Source organism: Lissotriton vulgaris, chromosome 10 (assembly GCF_964263255.1).
Source record: "Lissotriton vulgaris chromosome 10, aLisVul1.2, whole genome shotgun sequence".
In the NCBI taxonomy this organism is placed as follows: Eukaryota; Metazoa; Chordata; class Amphibia; order Caudata; family Salamandridae; genus Lissotriton; species Lissotriton vulgaris.
This window is the reverse complement of record NC_141698.1, coordinates 1,013,197,006-1,013,220,902: the sequence shown is the minus strand read 5'-3', so window position 1 is coordinate 1,013,220,902 and position 23,897 is coordinate 1,013,197,006.

Genomic DNA, 23,897 nt, shown 5'->3' with positions numbered 1-23,897 from the left:
AACAGGGGGCAGAAGGAAGGCAATGTAACAGGTACCATCCCAATCTAGAGGTAAGCGTATGTATGCGGTATGGCCACAAACAAAGTAGGAATGACGAGTAGCTCTAAATGTAGACCTGCCCTGATCACTGAATTCGACCACGGTAGTACATTTACTATGACCTAAGTGTACTGAACCCTTCTTTCTGAGACATAAATCACCAGTGACTGGTAATACTGACATAGCAGGGAGAACTGGTGCAGCTTCGGATTCAACAGTAAGAATCATGAGGTTAATTGTGTAATTGCCTAATCCATATACTTCATTTTCTAGATCGGTTCCTGTCCTAGTGGGAAGTCCCTTCTTGTCAGGGTAGCAGGCGTTAAGTAGAACTAAGTTCAGGTTTCCCCAAACCCAGTTTCCTTCGAAAATAACAATATCAGAATCTAAAGAATTAATTAATCTGAACCATGCACCACAGGAGCCATTGTGAGTGAACGGGTATGGAAAAAGAGGCAGAACTCCCTTGTATTTCTGGTAGGGAGGGAGTCGGCCACATATCCAACAGTTGGTAGCATTGTTAGTCTGATGGGAGTGATGTAACATACTAATGAATGTATTGTTGCGCAGCGCAAGTCTGTAAGATAACTCGTGTAAGGGTAATTCACTAAAAGAATGTTCGGCAGAGACATTGTAAGCGGATTGCGTATGCTTGAAGATAGGGTAATATACAGGCAGCAATATACTAGCAGCAATAATCAGAAGGCTTAGAAAAAACAAAATCAATAATGTCACTATACAGTGACTACGGAGTGATTTACAATGTGCACGTTTCTTGAGTTGTCTCTCTCTCTCTCTATCTCGATCTAGGGGATACATGTCAGAAACTAATTTAACCGATTCACCTAGGGGAGGATTTAAACAATTAAACTGTCTGACTTACTAGATCGTAATTTAGTTTTGTACTCCTCTTGCGGAGTTTTCTCTCTTTTGGGAACTTTAAAGTCACTAGATTCTGGGCAGTCCTTTGAGGGGGTGGAGGAGTCAGTTTCTGGTAAAAGTTCATTGCATTTTTTGACGTGGCTTGTATGGATCCACCCCTTGCGGCCTTCCACCTTGATCGCGGTCCTCGTTGTTAGAAGGACGAGCTTCGGCTCCTGCCAGCGGGGCTCCAGCGGACTCCTCCTATCGAAGTTGCGGATCAGCACTGTATCACCGGGGCGGACATCGTGTGGCTTTACATCAGTGTTGTCGGGAAAAGCTGCGGCAACCTGTGAACGACATGATTGGAGTGCAGACATCAAGGAGGCAAGGTAATCTGTCAGCATATTGCAATCAACATCAGTTATTTTCTTAGGCATGGGCGTCCCCCACATATTTGGTGGCCTGCCAAAGACCACCTCATACGGGGATAGCCCTGATCTCGAATGAGGAACCATCCTCATGTAGAATAATGCAACTGGCAGGGCGACTATCCAGTCGACCCCTTTCTCTTTACAAACTTTAGCAAGACGCGTTTTCAGTGTCTGATTATGCCTTTCTACAAGGCCAGCTGCCTCGGGATGTCGGACACAATGGAATTTCCACTGGTATCCTAGCAGGAGTGAAACCTGCTTCATGAGCTCGGACGAGAAGGGCTGTCCGTTATCTGAGTACACGATACGAGGCAAGCCGTACCGTGGGAAGAATTCTCGAACCAGCTGCCTGGCAGTGGTCGGAGCAGTGTAGTCTGGGACTGGATATGCTTCGGTCCAGCGGGAAAGTGCACAAACAATTACGAGGGCGTACTTGAATCCTCGACAACGTTCCATCTGGATATAATCCATCTGGAGGACTTCAAAAGGGTGATCGGGAGGATGAAATCCACCTTGCTCTACAGGGACGCTTTTACCTGGATTGAACTGACAACAGATCATGCAAGTACGCACTTTCTGCTTTGCTGCTGCTCGTAAATGTTTGTTGTACCAGAGATTCTGTAGACTGTCTAACATGGCTTTTTCTCCCAGATGTGCCGGACTATGTGCTGTATTTATTATGACTTGAACCATAGAGTCGGGGAGAAACCATGTAGATTTTCCCTTCGTCATCCATCCCTGATCGGTCTGGACCCCTCCTAGTTCAGTCCATTTCTTGATTTCATCTGAAGTGGCATGTGTCTGAATATCGATTACATCTAGTGTGGGATCCCTAACTGCCATACAATGTGTCGGTATTATTGCCTTTGTCACATCTGTTGCCTGGGTGTGGGTCAATGCTGTATGTTTTGCTGTTTGGTGTGCCAGGTCGTTACCCTGGGAGATAGAGTCAGTAACTTTAGTATGTGCTTTACACTTCATGATGGATATGCCCGAAGGCAGATGTATTGCTTCTAACAGTGCTTGAATGAGGAGACCGTGTTGAATCTTGGCTCCGTGGGAAGTCAAGAAACCTCGTTCTTGCCATAACATTCCGAAGTCGTGTACGACTCCGAAAGCATAACGAGAATCAGTGTATATGTTAACATTTCTGTTCTTGGCTAGTATACAGGCTCGGGTCAGAGCGATGAGCTCTGCTGCTTGAGCGGACAGTGTGTCAATACGATGTGTTTCTTTGATTTCGGTTTCAGTGGTTACTGCGTACGCGGCCACTAACTCTCCTGTACTTGTTCTCATGCATGAACCGTCCACATAAAGTGTCAGGTCTGGGTTGGTCAGTGGAACATCTGCTAAGTCTCGTCGGGGCTTTGTTACTGCATTAATTATCTCCATACAATCATGCGGGGTTGAATCTGTTATAATGGAAGGTAACAATGTGGCAGGATTGAGAATGTTACAGCGTCTGATTTCTATGTGGGGCTGGAATAGTGTCAGTTCATAACCTGTCAATCGTGCTATAGTCAAGTGTTGAGTCTGGGTTCGGTTTAGAAGGACCTCTACAGAATGTGGAACTTGTACTGTCAATGGATGTCCTAATACAATTGAGTCGCTCTGTCTGATTGCTAAGGCTGTCGCTGCAACTGACTTTAAGCACGCAGGGAGTGCCTGGGCTACTGAATCCAATGTACTCGAAAAATAAGCGCAAGGCTTATGTGAACCTGCTTGGTCTTGAGTGAGGACAGACAATGCTGTACCATCACGTTCTGTAACAAAAAGTGTAAAGGGTTTGCTGTAACATGGTGCTGCTAGAACTGGTGCTTGACATAAAGCTTTCTTTAATTCCTCAAAAGCCTGTGTATGTTCCTGAGTCCAAGGAAGGGCAGTCGAAGTCGCTGCCTCCTGTGTTGTCAACTGAATGAGTGGTTTAGCTAAAAATGCATACTGAGGAATCCATTGTCTGCAGTACGAGGTGAGGCCTATAAAGGCCCGCACTTCCTTTTGTGTCTGGGGTTGTGGCATATTTACAATTAACTGGATGCGGTCAGGAGTGAGCTGTCTCCCCACTTTGGACAGCAAGTGACCCAAGTACACAACTTGCTGAACACAGAATTGTAGCTTCGAAGGAGACACCTTGTGTCCCTTGTCGGCCAGAAAATGTAAAACTGTCAATGATGCTTGTTCACATTCGTGTTCACTTCGTGCGGTGATCAGCAGATCATCGACGTACTGGAGTAAGGCAGTGTTAACTGGCATTTGGATACAATCAAGCTGTCTTTTCAGTGCTTGGCTATAGATGCTGGGGCTTTCTGTGAATCCTCGAGGTGCGCGTGAAAATTTGAAACTTCGTCCATTTAAACTGAATCCGAAGAGATATTGGCTCTCTGGATCAATGGGCACACTGAAGAAGGCGTTCTTGAGGTCAATTACAGTAAAGAACGTCGCTTCTGAATCAATAGCAGTCAATAAAGATGAGATGTCGGGAACCACAGGGTACTGTGGAACAATGCATTTATTCAGTTCTCGTAAATCAATCACCAGCCGATATACTGGCGGTGCATTGGGATCAGTACGTTTAAGAATCGGAATGATAGGGGAATTACAGATATTGGAGTCGGTTTCTACGACCACTCCTTGGGCAATAAGCTCTTCAATGATTTCCAGTAAAGCCACTACAGCATCGGGTGGTAACTTGTATTGTCTGATTCGGGGTAAAACAACTCCTGGTTTGAGTGTAACACGGTATGGTGTAATGTGCATGCAACCTACATCGGTTGGGCCTTGTGCCCACAGGTGTTCCTGTACATTTTTCAATCTGACATCAAAATCTCGTAATACATAGTGACCCTTGAAGTCACGCAGGAAAAGTCTAACTCCTTCCGGAGAACAACATATCACAGCTCCTAGAGCCTTCAGCGTCTTTATTCCTAACAAGTTTTCTGGACAGAGATACTGTGCATGGGGTTTTTAGAAAAGTAGGACTATAGGGGCGCGCTGCCTTGGTTAAACGTTACAAAGTGTGTAAGGATAAATGTATCTTTGTGTAGTGCGTGAAGAGCAGACGGAAAAACACCCTTAACCGTCTCAACAAGTCATAAGACAAGACAATAGTACAACATATAAGCTCTCGCAACTACAATTGTGTGTTACAAAACAGGGTTCAATGACCAAAGTAAAAGGAAACGCAGACGCAGGTTCTTTGGTGTGAAATTTCTTATTACAGCAAGACGTTGGTTTTTCTCCAGACTTTAAGAATGATATCAAACGCCGACACGTGTTTCGTCGTGTACGGGTGAGTCAAACACGACTCTTCAGGGCTTATACTCCCAATCCACGGTGTGGTTGGAGTAAGTCTGGGTCTTTTAAAGCTCAGTTAGAGGCAATAGGATTTTATTGTGTTCCTATATAGATGAAACTGGTTGAGTAGATGGTTACTTGTGGTAAGAGAATGGAGTTGTCCACTCCCATCGGTGGTCTTTAACAGATTGTAACAGCGCTGACATATGTTTTGTCGTCAGGCGGTAAGCCGGGAGGGGATTCTTGTATAATGTCGGTATGCGGAAACGAGTCTGTCTCCTCTGTGGCGGTGCGCCGCTCCGTGTAATCCCTCCTCTGTTTGTTCCCGGCGGTCGTCTCTCGTACACGAGAGACGACCGCCGGGAACAAACAGAGGAGGGATTACACGGAGCGGCGCACCGCCACAGAGGAGACAGACTCGTTTCCGCATACCGACATTATACAAGAATCCCCTCCCGGCTTACCGCCTGACGACAAAACATATGTCAGCGCTGTTACAATCTGTTAAAGACCACCGATGGGAGTGGACAACTCCATTCTCTTACCACAAGTAACCATCTACTCAACCAGTTTCATCTATATAGGAACACAATAAAATCCTATTGCCTCTAACTGAGCTTTAAAAGACCCAGACTTACTCCAACCACACCGTGGATTGGGAGTATAAGCCCTGAAGAGTCGTGTTTGACTCACCCGTACACGACGAAACACGTGTCGGCGTTTGATATCATTCTTAAAGTCTGGAGAAAAACCAACGTCTTGCTGTAATAAGAAATTTCACACCAAAGAACCTGCGTCTGCGTTTCCTTTTACTTTGGTCATTGAACCCTGTTTTGTAACACACAATTGTAGTTGCGAGAGCTTATATGTTGTACTAAAGTTTTCTGGACATGATTTCGTGAGTAACAAGTCTGTAACACGTGATAATGGACCTACTGCTAAGGGGACGGGTTCTGATACTTCATTTACAATAGGCTTTCCTGAAAAACCAAGGGAAACATTCTGTGAGCCTGAGAGGGGTGCCCCTGGAACTTCATCATGGCTGATTGTTGTGCGGCTTGCCCCTGTGTCAATTAAAAACTTTCTGTCTTTTCCCAATACCTGACTATGTACGTAAGGACCCTCTTGATCTACAGGAATCTCGATAAGGGGCAAGCCAACCTCCCTCTCTAGGCTGTTTCATGTGTATCGCTGATAATCGGGATAATCAGATTGGGCATACTGGTACATTTGCTGTGAAACTTGCTGGGTCGCGGCAATGGGCTGTGGCTGTGATACCGCTACGGTCTGGGCGGTGTGTGAGGAAGCATGCATAGGCTGTGTGGTCTGTGAAGTCTGTGGCTGGACCTGGTCTTGTCTAGGCTGACGCGGTCTTTCTTTAGTTTTACCTGTCGCTATATTGTGTTTCAGGACTGGACATTCATTTACGTAGTGGCCTGGCTGCTTGCAATAGTTGCATGTCCCTTTAACGGGAGCTGCTGAATTATTTGTCTGCGTCCCACCCTTTTTCTGACCGTCAGCTGGGACTGACTGGGCAACTAGTATTTTCATTTTCGTGTCTTTCATACGTCTTTGTTCATGTTCTTGTTCTTCTCTAATTCTGTTCTGATGATATTGTAACATTTGTAACATCTGGGATGGCGTATTTGCTTGCCATGTACTTTCGACTTTATATACACGATTCTTAACCTGTGTTAGGGAATTTTCTACTAATTTACTTACAAAAAGGTGTGGGTATGACTCACTACTTGGTTTCAGGCCACTATTAATAATGAAACATTTCTCGAATCTTGAATAGAAGTCACTAGTATCTTCATCGTGTTTCTGTTTACAGGCTGAGATCGCGTCCCAGTCTTCCTTTTTAGTTGTCAATAATCTTGGCAAAACCTGTACTATTAATCCTGGTAATGCTTTAGCTTTTTCCCCAAGGCCTAGCCCTGGAGTACGAATTTTTTCTTCGTCTTCTATTTCTGTCCATATAATCTTTTTATCTCCCACCTCCCATTCTTTTTCTTTGAGTTTCTCATAGATGCCAGTAGGTAACAGTACTTTTTTTTTTTTTTTTTTTTTTTTTGAAAACCTTTATTGTGCAGTAATGGCAGACAAATACGGGCCTACAACCACCTGGCCGGCCGCGAAGCTGTGAGCACTGTTGCAAGCAATACGGTACATCGGCAGCAAGGCGATACTATTAAGCAAGCATTTGGAAGTACACTGGATCATGCTGTACCGCCGACGTGCAGGAAGAATGAGGTTTATTTTAAATTTTATAAAAACACATGAACAAGAATTGAGTCCAGGATAGCCATAGTCCAGTCCCTCTCATTACAAAAGTAAACAGTAACGTTCAGCAGGCGAGTTTCATAAGACGCAGGAATTTGCAATCAAAACATCAGAATCGCAAAGGTAACGACAAGAGAGGGAAGCAAGCACTGCGTCGAATGCAAACAGGAACCCACCCAGCTACAAGCCAAACTATAGCCCGAGGACAGAAATAGGCAAAAAGATGAAAGAAAAGAGAACAAGGCCCATAGAAACGAAAAATTAACATATAATCCCCCCACCCTACACGCATGCAGAGGCTACGGCCTACCCCCCCCTTGCAGGTGTCTGTCGCCCATGAGAGTACCCAAAATATAGAGACAAGAGACAAGAAAAGGGAAGAAAGGAAAAAAGAGAATCGTAGTAAGGTTAATTTTACATAATTTTATATATAAGGAGATACTGAGGCTAGAACGGGTCAGTGTACAATACATACATCCAAGTAATAAACGGACAACGTCCATCAGGAGAATCCACTTACAATAAAAATATCTAAAATGGCGGCACTAATCCAGGATATCAGAATCAAGACATAGTGAAGTGTGCCCCCCTGCCGTTACCATCCTAACACTAATCCCGCCCACTGACCCAGGAAAAAGCATATAAGAAAGAAAAACGGAAAAGGAGAAATAAAAGGCCCATAGAAACAAAAAGGAAAGAACCGATGGAGACCCCCCACCCTACACGCATGCCGAGGCTATGGCCTTCTCCCCCCTTAGCAGTGTGTCTGTCGCCCCAAAAAGAGAACCCGAAATATAGAGTACAAGCAAAGAGAGAAAGGAAAAAGTCCATAAATGCAAGGTAGCACACAGGGAGAGAGAGAAGAATACACTACCCTACTACTCCCAGGAAAGGGGAAAAGCGGGGAGGAGCCCACCCAGCAACCGAACTCCCGGCTTCCCTCACCGTCAACGTCTCCGGCGCCATACACCACACCTTGACAAAAAACCGTATTCCCAGTAGATCACAAGCAGTAACACCCAGTACCTCAGTCCAGCACAAGTTCACCCCCCCAGCAGGTGAGATAAGCAACAGGAGAAATCGACAGTAATGCGCAGAAGAAAAGCAGGACATTAAAGACTACTCAACCACTATCATAAAACATGGTCCAGTCCGGGTCTGCGCCAGTCGATCCAATCATTTCAACAACAGACAGTCCATCAACCCTGTCCGGATCGACAGAATTTCTCCAGGCCCGTCCATTGCTGCGAGGCGTCTTTGGCCAGGACAAAGAAGCAAGATGGCCGCCTACAAAGAGAGGGGACAATGAAGTCTCCGTGCGCCGCAGGGTCCCAGACAGTGCAAAAGCATACCCCAGGGGCTCCAATGATAGAGGCAGCGAGGGGGACAGGCGACGAAGAGAAGGAGTTGCCAGGCTCCGATGGATAGTTTGTGGGCAGAGTCGTCACGTCGATAGTAAAGGGTACACCTGCAACTGTAACATCGTCGATAGTCAGACTCGATACCTTGTAGCCAGGAGAATACCTCACCACCTTCTCTGTATTCGGCAACATTGTGTCCCCTCCAGGTTGAAACGGGGGCGGCGGGGGATCATCCAGTCGGGATCGCCTCCTGCCTGGCAGCGCTTCATCGAAACTCCGGGCCAGTGCCCGGGCAGTGCTCCGCATTTCAACCTTCAAGGCCATGAGAGCGGCCAGGATGTCGCCACAGTTCGGGTCACTCCGAGTCAGAAGCCGGTCCGCATTGTCCCCCCGTGCACTCGATGCGGTCACCGGCACCAGGGCGCATGGGTCCCCAGCCACTGCAGACCCAGTATCAACTAACACTCCGGCGGGGAAAACAGGCGCCATGTCCATGCCTGCTGCGCACAACACATTGCGATACGGGGGTGAGAGCAGCATCCGGAAAAGCAACAGTGTAGCCGCCGGGGAAACTCCATAGGCAACTCGAGAGCAGCACAGGATGGGAGTCTTCCACGTTTCCCGGGGGTTAACAGTCGTCCACTACGGGGAAGACGCTCCAAGATGGAGTCCGCCCGTGCCTCAATGGGGTGGCAGGGGGGAGCTAACCGTGGGGGGGGCTTCAGCGTCGTCTGTGCCACAAGCTGCGCGTAGAAGAGTCCGACCCAGGTTGAAGGGTCCGACTCCGGTCGTCCGGGCAGCGCTCTGAGCCCCCGTGGTCTGCAGCGTCTCACCAGCTCGTCACCCCATACAAGTCTCTCGGCGTCCAGCGGCGGCCATCAGCGCGGAGTACAGGGGGAAGCGCCGGAGGTCAGGAAACACCGAGTCCGCCGCCAATTTCGCCGGCAAAGGTACCAAAAGAACACCAGTCATTTCAGCGCCAGCATTTCGCGGTGTTAGGACGGCGCCGGGTAGGATAAAGGATCAGGATATTCAAAGAAAGCCAGACGGCTTGCGGAGCCGGGAGCTCAAGCGTCCGTCCCGTCCGCCATCTTGGCTCCTCCTGCTGGTAACAGTACTTTTAACAATTTCATAATATCCGTATATGTGTAGTCTCCCATGAGTAACATATCCTTAAGTTCTCGGTGAAAACCTGCAGGGTCTTTATCGTGACAGGGTACTAGTTTCTTCATTTCTAACAATTCTAACTTTGTCAAAGGTGTGTACACATACACGCGTTTCAGGGTATTATCGGCACCTATAACTGGGTGTACTTCTCGTAAAGGATTCTGTCTGTCCAAATGCTCCAAATGAAACATTTTTCTTTCTGGGGGCAGAGCTGAAACATGTTGAGGGCCTAAGAAAGCGTTATATCTGTGTCGTTGCTCTAGAATTATTTGAATCAACTTGGTACTTAGGCCTCTCCATCTATTCATAAGTAGTGCTTCTAATGTATCAGGTAAGGGACCTGGGTCCGAATGTTCGTTTCTGTATAACGTGAGAAGATGCTGAATCATGTATACACCCGCTAATTTCTGCTCGTCTGGGGAAAGGTTCAGAAATGTCTGTGCTACTGTATCATCATTGTATATGCTAGGATTGTCAGCCCATAGTACTGCTGACCGGGCTAGTTCTTGTTCATCCATAGAATTTAGTACGTGGTACCCCATTCGTTCTTGAAGCATTTTATCGGTATCTTGAAACAGATATTCAGAAGAATTCGGTTTTGATATACCAGACAGAAAAACTCTCTTGCTTTCTGGGCGAATACCTTTCCTAAGGTAATTTCCCTTACCTACGTACCCTATCATTTCTTTAGATTGTTGTTCAGGTTCCTCTCGGTCGTCCTCCTCGGAGGAATCAAGCCGTTTGCTATCTGCTTCACTTTCTTGTTTCTTTCTTTCGTGTATCTCTATTACTTCTTTCCTGATCTTTTTGTACATACTTGCTATACAATTCTGTTTATCGTGTTTTCCCTCGGCTATGTTCTGGCCCCATTTGTTTAAGGCATCCATTTCGTCCTGGTCTACCCCAGGCCTGTCTCGTTCTCTTATTAGACAGTTTATGAAGAAGCGTAGTATACAACCTTGAGTGTCAGTTTTCTGGTAAGCCAGGGCCTCTTTAATACTGTCAGGATCTTCCCCAGTCTGGATAAAATGGTATATTCTATCTAGGTGTTCAGTCATTCCTGGGAACAACACTAAGTAATCTGTAACTTTTCGTAAGCGTAGAGACGCTAATAACATCCTATCGTCTTTACTGGGTACTGGATCGTATCTGCAAACTGGAAGAGGTTCTTTAAGCATGTCGAAATTTGAGGTTCGGGGTGTACGGTTCTTTAATATGTCCCTTATGTTTAACCTATGTTGTGGTGGCGGGGTCTGGTGACCTCCTGTCGCACCTCCAGAGGCGGAGGCTTGAGCATGACTTGTCTGTGGGGACTGTGTAAGTAACTGAACTGGTGTTTTTCCCGGGTCAGGCCCAAACGGATTCAGGGTATTTATCTTAGGTGTAGGACGTGGTGGAGGAACAGGTGGAACAGGATTTCGGACGGGTGAACTTTGTTGTGGTACGGGCGGGACATTATCTTGGAGTGGGTTGCCACCTCCGTCACCGTCAGCAGGGGGTACCTGGGCAGGTGGATTGGTGTAAGCGGGAGCTACATCATCTAGATAGGAAGCAAGGAATATGTCTTTTGTAGTCCTGTGATTTACTTTAGTTGGAACTAATGGCGGTGGCAGATCTTTCGGTATTTCTGAAGTGGCTTCAGGCGAACCCTCGGTCACTAAGTACATGCCATTTACAAGGTTATTTCGCATGCGGTCTACTTGTTCTGCCTTTACTCGGATCCCCTCATTAACTAATTCGTTTTCTCGGACTTTATCCGACTCTTCTCTATGTCTGTCTTCTCTTCGGAGTGCTTTTTCGGCACGTTTATGTGATTCTTTACGCCAAAATTCTATGGCGTCTTTCTGAGATTGTCTGGCTTTCTTTTTCCATAGCGCTTCTTCTACTTTCAGGATGCACTCGGCATCCCAAGTTCCTGTAACGGGCCATCTGTGTCTTTCTTCTAGGTGCTTGGTGTAATCGGCCCATAAATCTAGGTACAGTATGGCATCTAAGCCATGCTTATGGTACATAAAATTTCCAGGAGTGTCCCTAGGGGGGATAGGAATTTCTTCCTCTAGCATCCCTTTCCTAGTTCCTATCTGTCTTAACTTATTGAAAAGCGGCATCTTGTTACTTAGTACTGGATACTCGATACTTGTCACTTACTTCTGAACACAGCTAGTTACACAAAAACACGATAATGTACACAAAACAGTCACTCATACCACGACATTAATCACATGAAACATTTTGAACACATATGACTACCCTTTATACTAGATGTACTGCTAAACAGCACAGATACACTGTTGAGAACAGTGCAAGAACTTGGATGCTTGATGTACTGCTAAACAGCACAGATACACTGTCTAAAACAGTGCAGACCGTGTTTGTGTACCCAAACTCGTCTTTACCGGATACATAATAATGCACCCGTCTAGATGCGTCCCCAGCAATGGTACTCACCGGGAAGCACGGAACAGAAGGCCTCGGAAAACTCGACTGGACTGGACCGGACTGGACTCGACTCGATACGTGAATACTTCGGAACTTCGGAACTGGTGGGCCTCTTGACACCTCGGACCTTGCTTCTTTCGGCTAGGCTCTGGTCGGGATCCTCCGCACTCCTCACCGCCTCGTCTGGGTGCTGATCGCAGTCTCCGTCACCTCCGTAGGCCTGAGGGAGATACAGGAAATCCTGCGGGTACGCGTAGTGTCCGTCACGACTGTGGCAGGGGACCAAGGCTGCAACGCACCAACCGGCGCGTGGGGTGGGGGAGGGGTCCCTATTCGGGCGCCAGAATAATGTGGTAAATATTTGATTTACCGTCTTAATTTCTATGCAGGTAAGTACTTAAACAAAAATAACTCAATCGGAAAGAAAGAGGCAGAGTCCGTAGTGTTAGAGTTCTTAGGGGTTTTATTCCTTAAAAAGGAATGGGTCAGGTACCGGATATCGGATTCCTGCCACCACAGGGGTGCAGGAAGGGATAGAGCATACTTTATTGACATTACATTACTTTTATACTTAATATACACAATAGAAGTCAATGCAGAAGGCGTAACAGCTGAGAGAAACGAGATAATGATACACACGTGTTAGCAATACGTAATCAGAAGGCGTGAACTAAGGCGTGCACAGAGGTGTGTTCTAGAAACGTCACATGTAAGTGTCAGAAGTGGGTGGCTCTATGACAGAATAGTGCAGAGTCAGCAGGAATCGGTAGCTAGGATGCGCGCGCAGCTGCATGACGTGTGATTGACGTAAAAGTTGGAGGGTGCAGGGGACTTGACATTTACACTAGAGGAAAAAGACAGAAGTCTGGCATGTCAGATCAACTCGTTCCTATATCATATCTGATATCTGATGTTTGGGAACCATATTATCTAGAAGGAAAAGGTCTCTCGGACAGAGGCTATTCTATACTGATTGTGAGTGCGTGTATAAGCGTCTAGGTGTCTGCATGAGATGCGAGGGGGCATGGGCCTACCATGGTAACAGAGACTATGAATTACTCGGACGGAGACAGTGAGGCCGGGCCCTTTGCTCTGCAGCTGGAAGGATGTTTACTTAAACTAGTAGGCAGGAATGTATTTCTGAGGAGCGGAACAGATAATTCGAAGGTTGAATACAGTCTTGGCAGACAACAGGCTGAGCTAAGCGCCGTGAGCCGCGCAGGGAGTAGGACAGAGTTCACGGGTGGGGGCATCCCACCTCGCAGTTTCAGGAGGCAGAGATGCTTTTTAGAAAGAGGCTTGATGACAGAAAACAGGGCCTACTTCGCCTGGGCTGGAAAACGTGTAAAGTACACCACAAAAAGACGTTGGCAAGGCATACTTAGGAACGGAATATTCAACCCATTCAGGGTGGGTCTGAAAGAGGACATGTTAACGTTGGACGCAAATGTGTTTGCGTCTTCATAGCTGGCACAGGAGGGAAGTTACATGCACTTTAAGTTCGTACATGGAGACGGTGGGGTACACGTTAGGGAACATTTCTTGACCATAAAATTTATATTTCCTCACACCGATGACATCAGGACCCTGATGGACAACGGAGAAACAGCCGCTCTCATCCTCCTGGACCTCTCGGCAGCCTTTGATACCGTCTGCCACCGCACCCTAATAACCCACCTCTACAAAACTGGGATCCAAGGAAAGGCCCTGGACTGGATTACATCGTTCCTCTCCGACAGAACCCAGAGAGTCCGCCTCCCTCCCTTCTGCTCCGAGGCCACCAAGATCATCTGCGGCATACCCCAGGGCTCCTCACTCAGCCCAACCCTCTTCAATATCCACATGAGCATCCCTCGCCACCATCGCACGCAAACACAACATCAACATCATCTCCTACACCGACGGCACCCAACTGATACTCTCCCTCACCAAAGACCCTCTCACCGCCAAAGCCAACTTCCAGGACGGAATGAAAGATGTTGCAGAATGGATGAAGCACAGCCGTCTGAAGCTCAACTCAAACAAGACGGAGGTCTTCATCCTCGGACAAACCTCATCCGCCTGGGACGACTCCTAGTGGCCCACGACGCTCAGCACCGCACCGACACCCACGGACCACGCACACAACCTAGGATTCATCCTGGACTCCCCCCTCACGATGACCAAGCAAGTCAACGCAGTCTCGTCCTCATGCTTCAACACCCTGCGCATGCTCCGAAAGATCCGAAAGATCGGTCACCCAGGCCCTCGTCACCAGCCGACTGGACTACGGGAACGCCCTATACGCAGGGACCACAGCCAAACTCCAGGTATGCCTTCAGCGCACACAGAATACCTCCGCATGACTCATCCTCGACATCCCTCGCCACAACCACATATCCGCCCACCTGAGAAACCTGCACTGACTCCCCGTCAGCAAGAGGATCACGTTCAGGCTGCTCACCCACTTACACAAAGCGCTCCACAACATGGGCCCCGAATACCTCAACAACCGCCTCTCGTTCTACACCCCCACCCGCCAGCTCCGTTCCACCAGCCTCGCCCTCGCCACCGTCCCACGGATTCGCAGAGCCACCACCGGAGGAAGATCGTTCTCCTACCTGGCAGCCAAGACATGGAACTCCCTCCCCGCACACCTATGACTGACCCAGGACCATCTCACCTTCAGGAGACACCTCAAGACCTGGCTATTCGAGCAGTAGCGCGGCACCCCCCCCCCCCCCCTCAGTGCTTTGATACCCTCACGGGTGAGTAGCGCGCTCTACAAATGTATTGATTGATTGATTGATTGATTGATTGTGTGAATACTATTCTGAACACCGCTCTATGGGAGGGGCTGATGCCACCAAGGTGAGAACATGCTAATATCCTTCCATTATTGAAGAAACCTTTGGCAGATCCTGAGGCAGCATGTAATTACAGACCCATCTCGCTTTTGCCTTTCTTTTCGAAGGTTCTGGAAAAAAAATTCAACAAAGTCTTAATGAACTATGTGGAGACCAATGATTTGCTGGACGCTAGCCAGTCAGGCTTTTGAGCCAATTTCAGTACTGAAACGGCTCTATTGGAAGTTGCAGAAACTATTAAAGCTACATTGAGCAGAGGAGGTAGTGCCGTTTTTGTGCTACTGGACCTCTCTGCAGCTTTCGACAGCGAGCCCCATCCGAGATTACTGGAAAGACTCAGTGATAGCAGTATTGGAGGCATGGTGTTGAGTTGGTTTGCATCTTTTCTGGCTAACCGCTCTCAAACCATTTGGTCTCCTCCCATCTCAGCGGTAGTCCCTTTTCTGAATGTGGGGGTGCCCCAGGGCTCTATTCTGAGCCCTACACTTTTCAATTTGTACATGGCCCCCCTGGCCATTCTCGCTGAGAGTTTTGGTGCCAAAATAGTGTCATACGCTGTTGTTCACCTGCGAGAAAGGAGCTGAGTTTGATGGCAAATTATTAACCAAAGAATGATGGTGAGGGTTCAACCAAGTATGCACAAGGGTATATTCCGAAGAGTAATCAAGTTAAGCAATCTTTAGTATCACTTATAGCCCTCAACTTCTTGTGGTTCACCGTCCAAGCCACACAATTGGCCGTAAATTTAAATAAGAAAAGGAGTTCCAGAAATCAGAAAAAAGGTTTTTTCAGTCCAATGCTGTAGTCCATTAATTCTTTATTATCTATTTGTTCCAATATCGAAGGTTGTCCAACAGAACAAGATGTATTCAATCCAATTTAGAATGTTCAAAACCAAATATTCAATATTTCAAAGTTCATAAGATGATAATCAAATTGACACAGCCTACGCGTTTCATCCTAATCTGCAGATTTATCAGGATCGGGCGTGTCGCTGGAGCAGGATGACGGGACTTACACTTTTGAATACAAATAAGATTATTGATTCATTTGAAATTTGAAGGAAATACAGTTATCATGTGAAGCAAGATCTTTGAGAATCGAATTTGAAATTGTTTTTGATAAGTTGGAAATTGGATTCATTATTGTGAGCATTTCGAGCCATATAATTGCCATTGGGAACTGACTTGAGCTACTCAATGGTGGGAGTGACTAAACGTCGCTTATGTACATGATTAATTTGCGTATTGATTTGGATCATATGAAAATTAAGCCCTGATGATGTCCGATTAGGACGAAACGCGTAGGCTGTGTCAATTTGATTATCATCTTATGAACTTTGAATTATTGAATATTTGCTTTTGAACATTCTAAGGTTGGGTTGTATACATCTTGTTCTGTTGGACAACCTTGGATATTGGAACAAACAGATAATAAAGAATTAATGGACTACAGCATTGGACTGAAAAAAACTTTTTCCTGATTTCTGGCACTCCTCCTTTTCTTATTTAAATTGATGGCAACTTAATTAACACCTGTCTTTCCAAAGTCTTCTCTTGGTTAAGTCACAATCATTTAAAAGGCACCCCCGAGAAGTCCGAGATTATCTTCTTTGGGCCTCAGCCACGGATATCTGGCATGAATGGTGGCCCCAGGATATGTCTCCCCCTGTGTTGGCCATTTCTACAGTGAATAATCTGGGAGTCAAGCTGGATTCCATCCTTTCCATGAAGGTCAAAGTGCACTCGCTAGCCGGGGTATGCTTTGGGTTGTTGAAAATGCTGCAAAATGTCCTCTTATTGCTCTCTATCCCAATCAGGAATACAGTGCTTCAGGTGTTGATAATGTCCAGATTGGACTATTTTAACTTCCTATATCTCGGCCTGCCTGAATATCTTTTGAGCCGACTACAAGTGATCCAGAACTCAGCAGCTAGGGCCATTTTCCTGTCAGATTCTAGAACTCACACCACCCAGCTTCTGTTTTCTCTTCATTGTCTTCCAGTTCAGAAAAGAATTCAGTTTAAAGGCCTGGTTCTGGTTTTTACAGCCTTCCATAAGATCGGAGCTCCTTATTTTGGGGGCAGATTTCAGCCTTATCTCCCTCAGCGATCTTCATCTCAACTTTTGATCACTACTCCTAGGGTGCTACGGGCCCGGATAGGGGGTAGATCTTTTCATGCAGCTGCCTCACGGCTGTGGAACAGCCTTACTTTCATGATCAGACAGAGTCCTGATCTTCTTACCTTTAGGAAAAGGCTTAAAACGTGGGTCTTCCAGTTTTGGGTCATTAGCAGTGATTTTGGTCGTGTTTTATGTGACTTGACATTTGGATGTTTTAAGCGCTAGGACACTCCAGGGAGCAGGCATGCGCTCTATAAATATATGCTAACATAACATAACATGTACTCCATCCGTGTCTTGGACTAGGCATAGCATCACACATGGCCACTCAAAGGTGCTGCAACACTCTCTCATAGCAAACATTGGACACAAAGACTCAGTATAACACACCAAAGGAAATAATGAAAAATAATTTGATTATTTTGACTTGTAAATTGTGTGTGTGTATTTGTATTCATAAATTATGCACAATTAACATTTAAATATTTGAGTAGTTTATCAAATTAATAAATAATTTATTAACAATAATTATTTGACTTTTATTTAAATTTAATGAATCCCATATTTCAATGGAATTTAGAAAAGAGTAACGGAAAATAAAATGTCTAGGTAGGGAGCTTATATTCTATTTTTTTGGGAAAAAAGAATATTTACAGAATACATTAATGTATTTACATTAATTATTTAAAAATGATTTATTTGAATGGCTAGCGTGTTCTTAGTTCTGAGGTAAAATAATTATTGCAATTTATTTTACATGTATAAATGATAGTAAAATAATATATATATATATATGTAAAAATGTATAAATGTATTTATGCATATATGTATGTGTGTATATCTTAGGCGATACTCATAGTTACAAGAAAATTAACAAAAAAGAGTACAATACTAGTGTTCTATCTTTCTATGAGTTATTGAATCATTGTAGGAGTACAGGCATTTTGGAAGATGAAGAATACCAATATATGAAGGTGGACCACCCAGTGTGTCCCATGTTTTACCACCTTCCAAAATACACGAGAACATTAGGAGGCCCCCGGGCCATCTGATAGTGTCCATTAAGGGTAGCCTACTAGAAAAAGCTTACATCCATGCAGACTCTTTCCTCTTCTTGATGGTAAAGGGCATAAGTTCCTTTATCCAAGATTCAACCGATTTCATCAGATTCATACAGAACATCAGCTGGGGGGGAAATTTCCTTCTTATCACTCTAGACATTATGAGTCTTTATACTTGTATCTCTCACCAACAAGGACTGTTTGCACTTAAATCTTTTTTTAAATTGAGACCTTTGAAATTTCAAATGCACAGCAAAATGATACTCCAAATTGTGGAGTTCTGTTTAATTAACAACATTTTTTGTTTGCTGGCCAACTGTACCATCAAATACAGGGTACCGCCATGGGCACGTGCTTCACCCCCAGCTATGCAATTCTTTTTGTGGGCTGGTGGGAGAAGCACGTGGCCTGGGCGGGTGAATACGAAAAATGGGTAGACAAGATAGAGCTTTGGGCAAGATACATTGATGATCTCTTCATTGTATGGAGAGGAACATCAGCAGAAGCAGAAGAGTATATCAGACATTTGAATGACACTGATTTTAACTAAAAAATTACTAGCAATTTCAATAGGGAGGAGGTTGCTTTCTTAGATTTGCTTGTTTTTAAGTCCGAAGAGAAACTCTGTACCAAACTCTACAGTAAACCAACTTCTGGTAACACATTCTTACATTCGCCTAGCCAGCACCCCCACAGTTTGATCAACAGCATCTCCTATGGGGAGCTGATGAGGTTAAAACAAAATTGTTCTCTGGAGGCTATGAAGAGGCTGAAAAAGATTATATTGTCAGATTCAAAGCCAGGGGATACAATCAGAATGTTTTAAAAAGTGATATAGATAGGGTCCATTTAAGAAACACGTATGAACTGATAAGTAAAAAGCCTACAAAGGAACCAGAGATAGAGGAAGATTCGACAGCAGTGAGGCTAATTCTTGCTTTTTCAGCAGAATCACCAATGATCAGGTCCAAAATAACTGGGGGATTCTGCAAACAGATAGCATAATTGGGCTTTTGGTATCAGACAAGCCCAATATAACATACAAAAAGAATGCCTCGCTAAAAGATATTTTAGTTCACAGTCATTAAACAGAGGGATCCACCATTAAAAGAATGTCGATCACAGGATTTTTTCCTTGTACCAAATGCAAGGTTTGTAGGAATAGTACCAAAGTAAAAATGTATCTAGTCCCAGGAAATAAAAACAAGCGATGTATTAACAAATTTATGAACTGTAATTCCAGTTTTGTTGTGTAATGCTTGGTCTGCCCTTGTGGTCTCCAGTACATTGGAAATACTACCCATCCTGCCAAAAAGCATGTGCTGGTCACACACTGGCGATTACAAACAAGGATACCTCCTATCCAGTAGCCAGACACTTCTCTGAATTCCATAATGCGAGAAGTGACAAATTGCTCTACTTTTGTCTGGACCAGATCATTTTGACAGGAAGAGGGGGCGACAAAGTGAAGCTCCTCAGACAGCTAGATTCAAGGTACATAGTAGAATTAAGAACCTGCACACCCCTGGGGCTTAATAAAGAGGAAGAAATCTGGTCGTATATAGGATAAAATGAGTTTTCCTCTCCTTTTCCACTTGCTATTTCCTTAGAAACACACAGACTTAGAATACATCATGGTTTATGTCCAAATTATAAAATTGCCTATTCAGGGCGTGATCAAGAATATGGATTGAAAGTTTAGAAGAACATAATTATGGTATATGTTTAGATATAAACAATGTTAATCAGGGCCAAGCTTGGCAATATTTTGGAGTAGTGGACTATATAGATATACATCGATCCACATAGCATCCTAACCGGTTAACATTGGTAATGATCTAAACCAAAATTTACGAGGATGAAATTTAAATTAGAATTTTGAGTTTTAACATTTTAAATTCAAACTTTATTGTGTGTAAATATACCAAAACATATTTATATGTTCGCTTCTTGTTCATGTATAAACTGAATAATCCTCGATATGGACAATTTAAGATGGCCGAAATGTATTCATGGATGTGTTGTCAAATTTTGGTCCGTTAACTATGTCGATCAATTCTGATCGACATAGTTACCAATGAAATGAAGTGTTGTTAAAAGGCCCAATGTGGCGTGTGGTCACTGATACAGATGAAGGCTAGGCGGCTGAAATGCATTTTTCAGTTTTCTGTTTTTCCGAGGCTCATGGAAAAATTAATTTTTGAAAATCTAAGGAGCCTGAGTGTGCAGCATTTTTCTTTGAACTATTGCAAGTATTTGATACATGGGATCGCCCCCGTGGGCTGTGATACCTGCCGCACAAGAGAGCAGCAACCTTTGGGCGGTAAACATGTTTCAAATATATATATATATATATATATATATATATATATATATATATATATATATATATATATATATATATATATATATATATATATATTACCTACTGGCGGTCGCCAGTAGGTAGTTATAGTTAGGATTTTTTTCAATGTTAAATCTCAAAATTCTATTTGGAATAACTTTGACGAATCTGCATGAAAATTTCCTCAAAATTGCCTCTTCGAGCTCCGGTCCTTCCCTGAAAGTTTGGGGGGGATGCGTCAAGCGGGGGCCGAGATAAAAGGGGGGGTCCCAAAACGCGTTTTCCCCATGTTAATTTCCATAGGGCAGGTCGACCTCACTTTTAGCCCGAACGGCTGAATGGATTTCCACCAATCTTGGCAAAATTGTAGGGACTGGTAGCCCGATGTGCCTTTGCTTTGTCTCAAGATATGTGATCCAGTGGATTTTGAGTAATTTAGGTTCAAAAAAATATATATATCTGTAAGCGCGCCCCGGTACGCGCTCCGGGGAGCTCTCCGGGCGCGCTACGCGACTTGCGCACAGAAAGCTGATTGGCTTTCGGGTGTCTGTAAACATTCCAAACGGTCCGGAGGGCCGCCATCTTGTGTCTCGGTATGATCGAGACACAAGAGGTGGCCAAAACAAAGGGGGAAAAGACCATTAGGGGGCAGAGTAGACCCCCCTGACCCCCTAGGTTTCATGTGGGGGCTATAAAAGGGCCCAGCGGGGCAAAAAAAAAAACTGAATGACCATGTCATGAGTGATGTAATATGTGACATCATCAGCAGTACATTGCACGCGCAAGTTATAGTGAGTCCAACTAACTATAACGTGGGAATTTCAATGGTTTTATGTCAGTAAAATTTCCAGGTAACTATAACTGGTGTGAAACCTATGGTTTTTTCAGTGAATTTAATATTTTTTTTTAAATGCTAATTCCTAACTATAACTGGTGTGAAACCTATGGTTTTTTCAGTGAATTTCAAAGGTTTTTTTAACCTATGGTTTTTTCAGTGAAGATATATATATATATATATATATATATATATATATATATATATACATATATACATATCAGTCATGACCTGCTCCTGGGAAGGCTGGAGGCCTTTGGGATCAAAGGCTTGGCCCTCAAGTGGCTGCGATCCTTCCTTTTGGGAAGGACTCAGAGGATACAACTTGGGGAGTCAATATCTGAAGTGGGCTTTTTAGAGTGCGGAGTCCCACAGGGCTCCGCACTGTCCCCACTTCTGTTCAATCTTTACTTGCAGCCTTTGATTGCATCCCTGGCTGAGTTGGGCTGCAGAGTTTACAACTATGCTGACGACACTCAGCTAGTACTGAGTATCGATAACACAGGGACAGCACAAACCCAAGCCCAAAATATCCTGAGGTACACCGTAGGCTGGATGACGAAAAACCTACTAAAGATCAACCCGGATAAGACCGAGGTATTGGTAATTCCATCTACCACCTCACCATGGAGTGATCTGTATTGGCCTGCGGAGCTTGGATCAGCCCCAAAGCCTAGTACCAACGTAAAGAGTCTGGGGATTAAATTAGACTGCGACCTGTCAATGTGCAGTCAAGTCTCCGCTGTTGTTGGAACGTGCACGAACATCATTAGACAACTGAGAAAGATAGCCCCCTTCCTTTCTCATTCGATGATGCGTTCAATTGTAGCAGCAACTGTCATCTCCCGGATTGACTATGGAAACTCCCTGTACCTTGGCCTCCCAAAAATGTCGATAAATAGACTCCAGGTTGTGATGAACGACGCTGCACGGCTAATTTTCAGAGTGCCCAGACGAACAAAGGCCTCCCCTCTTCTTCAAAACCTTCACTGGCTCCCTGTTAAGGAGAGGGTTGAATTCAAGAGCCTCTGCATAGCGCATAAGGCGATTTACGGCCATGCGCCGGCCTATATCAAAGCCCGCCTGGAAGTGTACAACCCGACAAGAGCACTCAGATCATCAGACGCTCAGCTACTGGTCTGCCCCCGTTATAAATTAGTGACCAAGGGAGGGAGAGCTTTCTCCGTCCTGGCCCCCCAATTATGGAACAAGCTGCCTGAGGGGCTACGCAGGGAGATGAATCTCCTGCGGTTCAGGAAATCTCTGAAAACCCTGCTGTTTAGAAGAACCTTGACCACAGTGTAGTCCTGTAGCTGCATCTCTCTTAGGAGTGAACCGAGTTATTGTATGACATCGATTTCCACGCGCCTAGAGGCCTGCAGGTGATTGGGCGCGCTACAAGTCGAAATTAACAATAACAATAACAATATATATATATATATATATTATATATAGATTTCGAGGTGGCTGCCTCAGATTGTTTAAAGCGCTTTGCAATAAGGGGCTATGGCGATGAATTACTACAGAACACATTGAGGAGGGTGAGAAAAATCCAGAGAGGGACCCTACTCACCGCCAAAACTCAAGGGAGTGGTCGTGAGAAGGATGTAGCCACGAACAAGGGGAAATTCAGGTTTATTACGCCCTACTCATCAGGTGCGAATGATTTTAGAGCCATGTTGAAAAAGAACTGGCATATTTTGCAAACCGACAGTATATTGAAGGAAGATCTGCCGGCATATCCACTATTGACCTTTAGTAAAGCTAGGTCTATAGGAGACATGTTAGTCACCAGTCATCTGGAAAAACCTACACCTAAAGTGAATACCCTCAAAGAGATGAAAGTTTTTTTTCCCTGTGAGCGCTGCAAGGCCTGTGCCGGTAGCAAAAGAGTTCTTTCTTACCTTATACCAGACACAGGGAGAACAATGCCCATTAAAAAGTTCATCACTTGTAGCTCACAATTTGTAGTTTATTGCTTGCTCTGCCCCTGTGGCTTCCGCTACATCGGCAGCACAATCAAGGAACTCAAACTGAGGATACTATAACACCAGCGGGCCATAGAAAAGGCGGATCCTGCCTATCCGGTGGCCCGGCATTTTGCCGAGGTACACCGCAGGGATCGAGATAAACTTCAGTTTTTTGGGTTGGACATTGTCCCACCCAATGTTAGAGGAGGTGATCGACTGAGAAGACTCCGGAGGTTGGAGTCTAGGTATATACTAGATCTCTCCACTAAACATCCAAATGGGCTCAACAGTGGAGAAGAAATGGCGTTTCATCTAGGAAAGTGATGTTATACTCTTCTATATACGTCCTAGAGATATACATACCATCTCTGCAGGGATTCCACAAATATGAGGTGATGGTCCAGGGTTAACTTGGCATTTATGAGACTAACAAATCTTTATAACTACTCCTGAGAGGAACATGTATGAAATGATGTGCTTTGACATGTGTAGACAATCTTTGATACACACCGATATTCCTTTGGTATATTTTTTCCTGTTTTTTCCTGTTTGATTTGTATTCACTCATTCATTTATCATGTTTTTGGTAGTCATCAAGCTGACGTAAAACAACACTTAAGACATGCTGTTACTGTTATAGAAATTGGATCTCAGAAATGATATATCTTTCCAAAATTGAATGGACTGCATTTATTGACCCAATTGATTAAATGTATTATTAATTTATTTTGCAACTGCCCTTGAGATTTGATCTGTTGAAATGTTGAATTTTGATGAATTAGGAGATATACTTTGTCTTGCGGTATATTTTAAAACGTATCACAATCATGAAGGGATAAT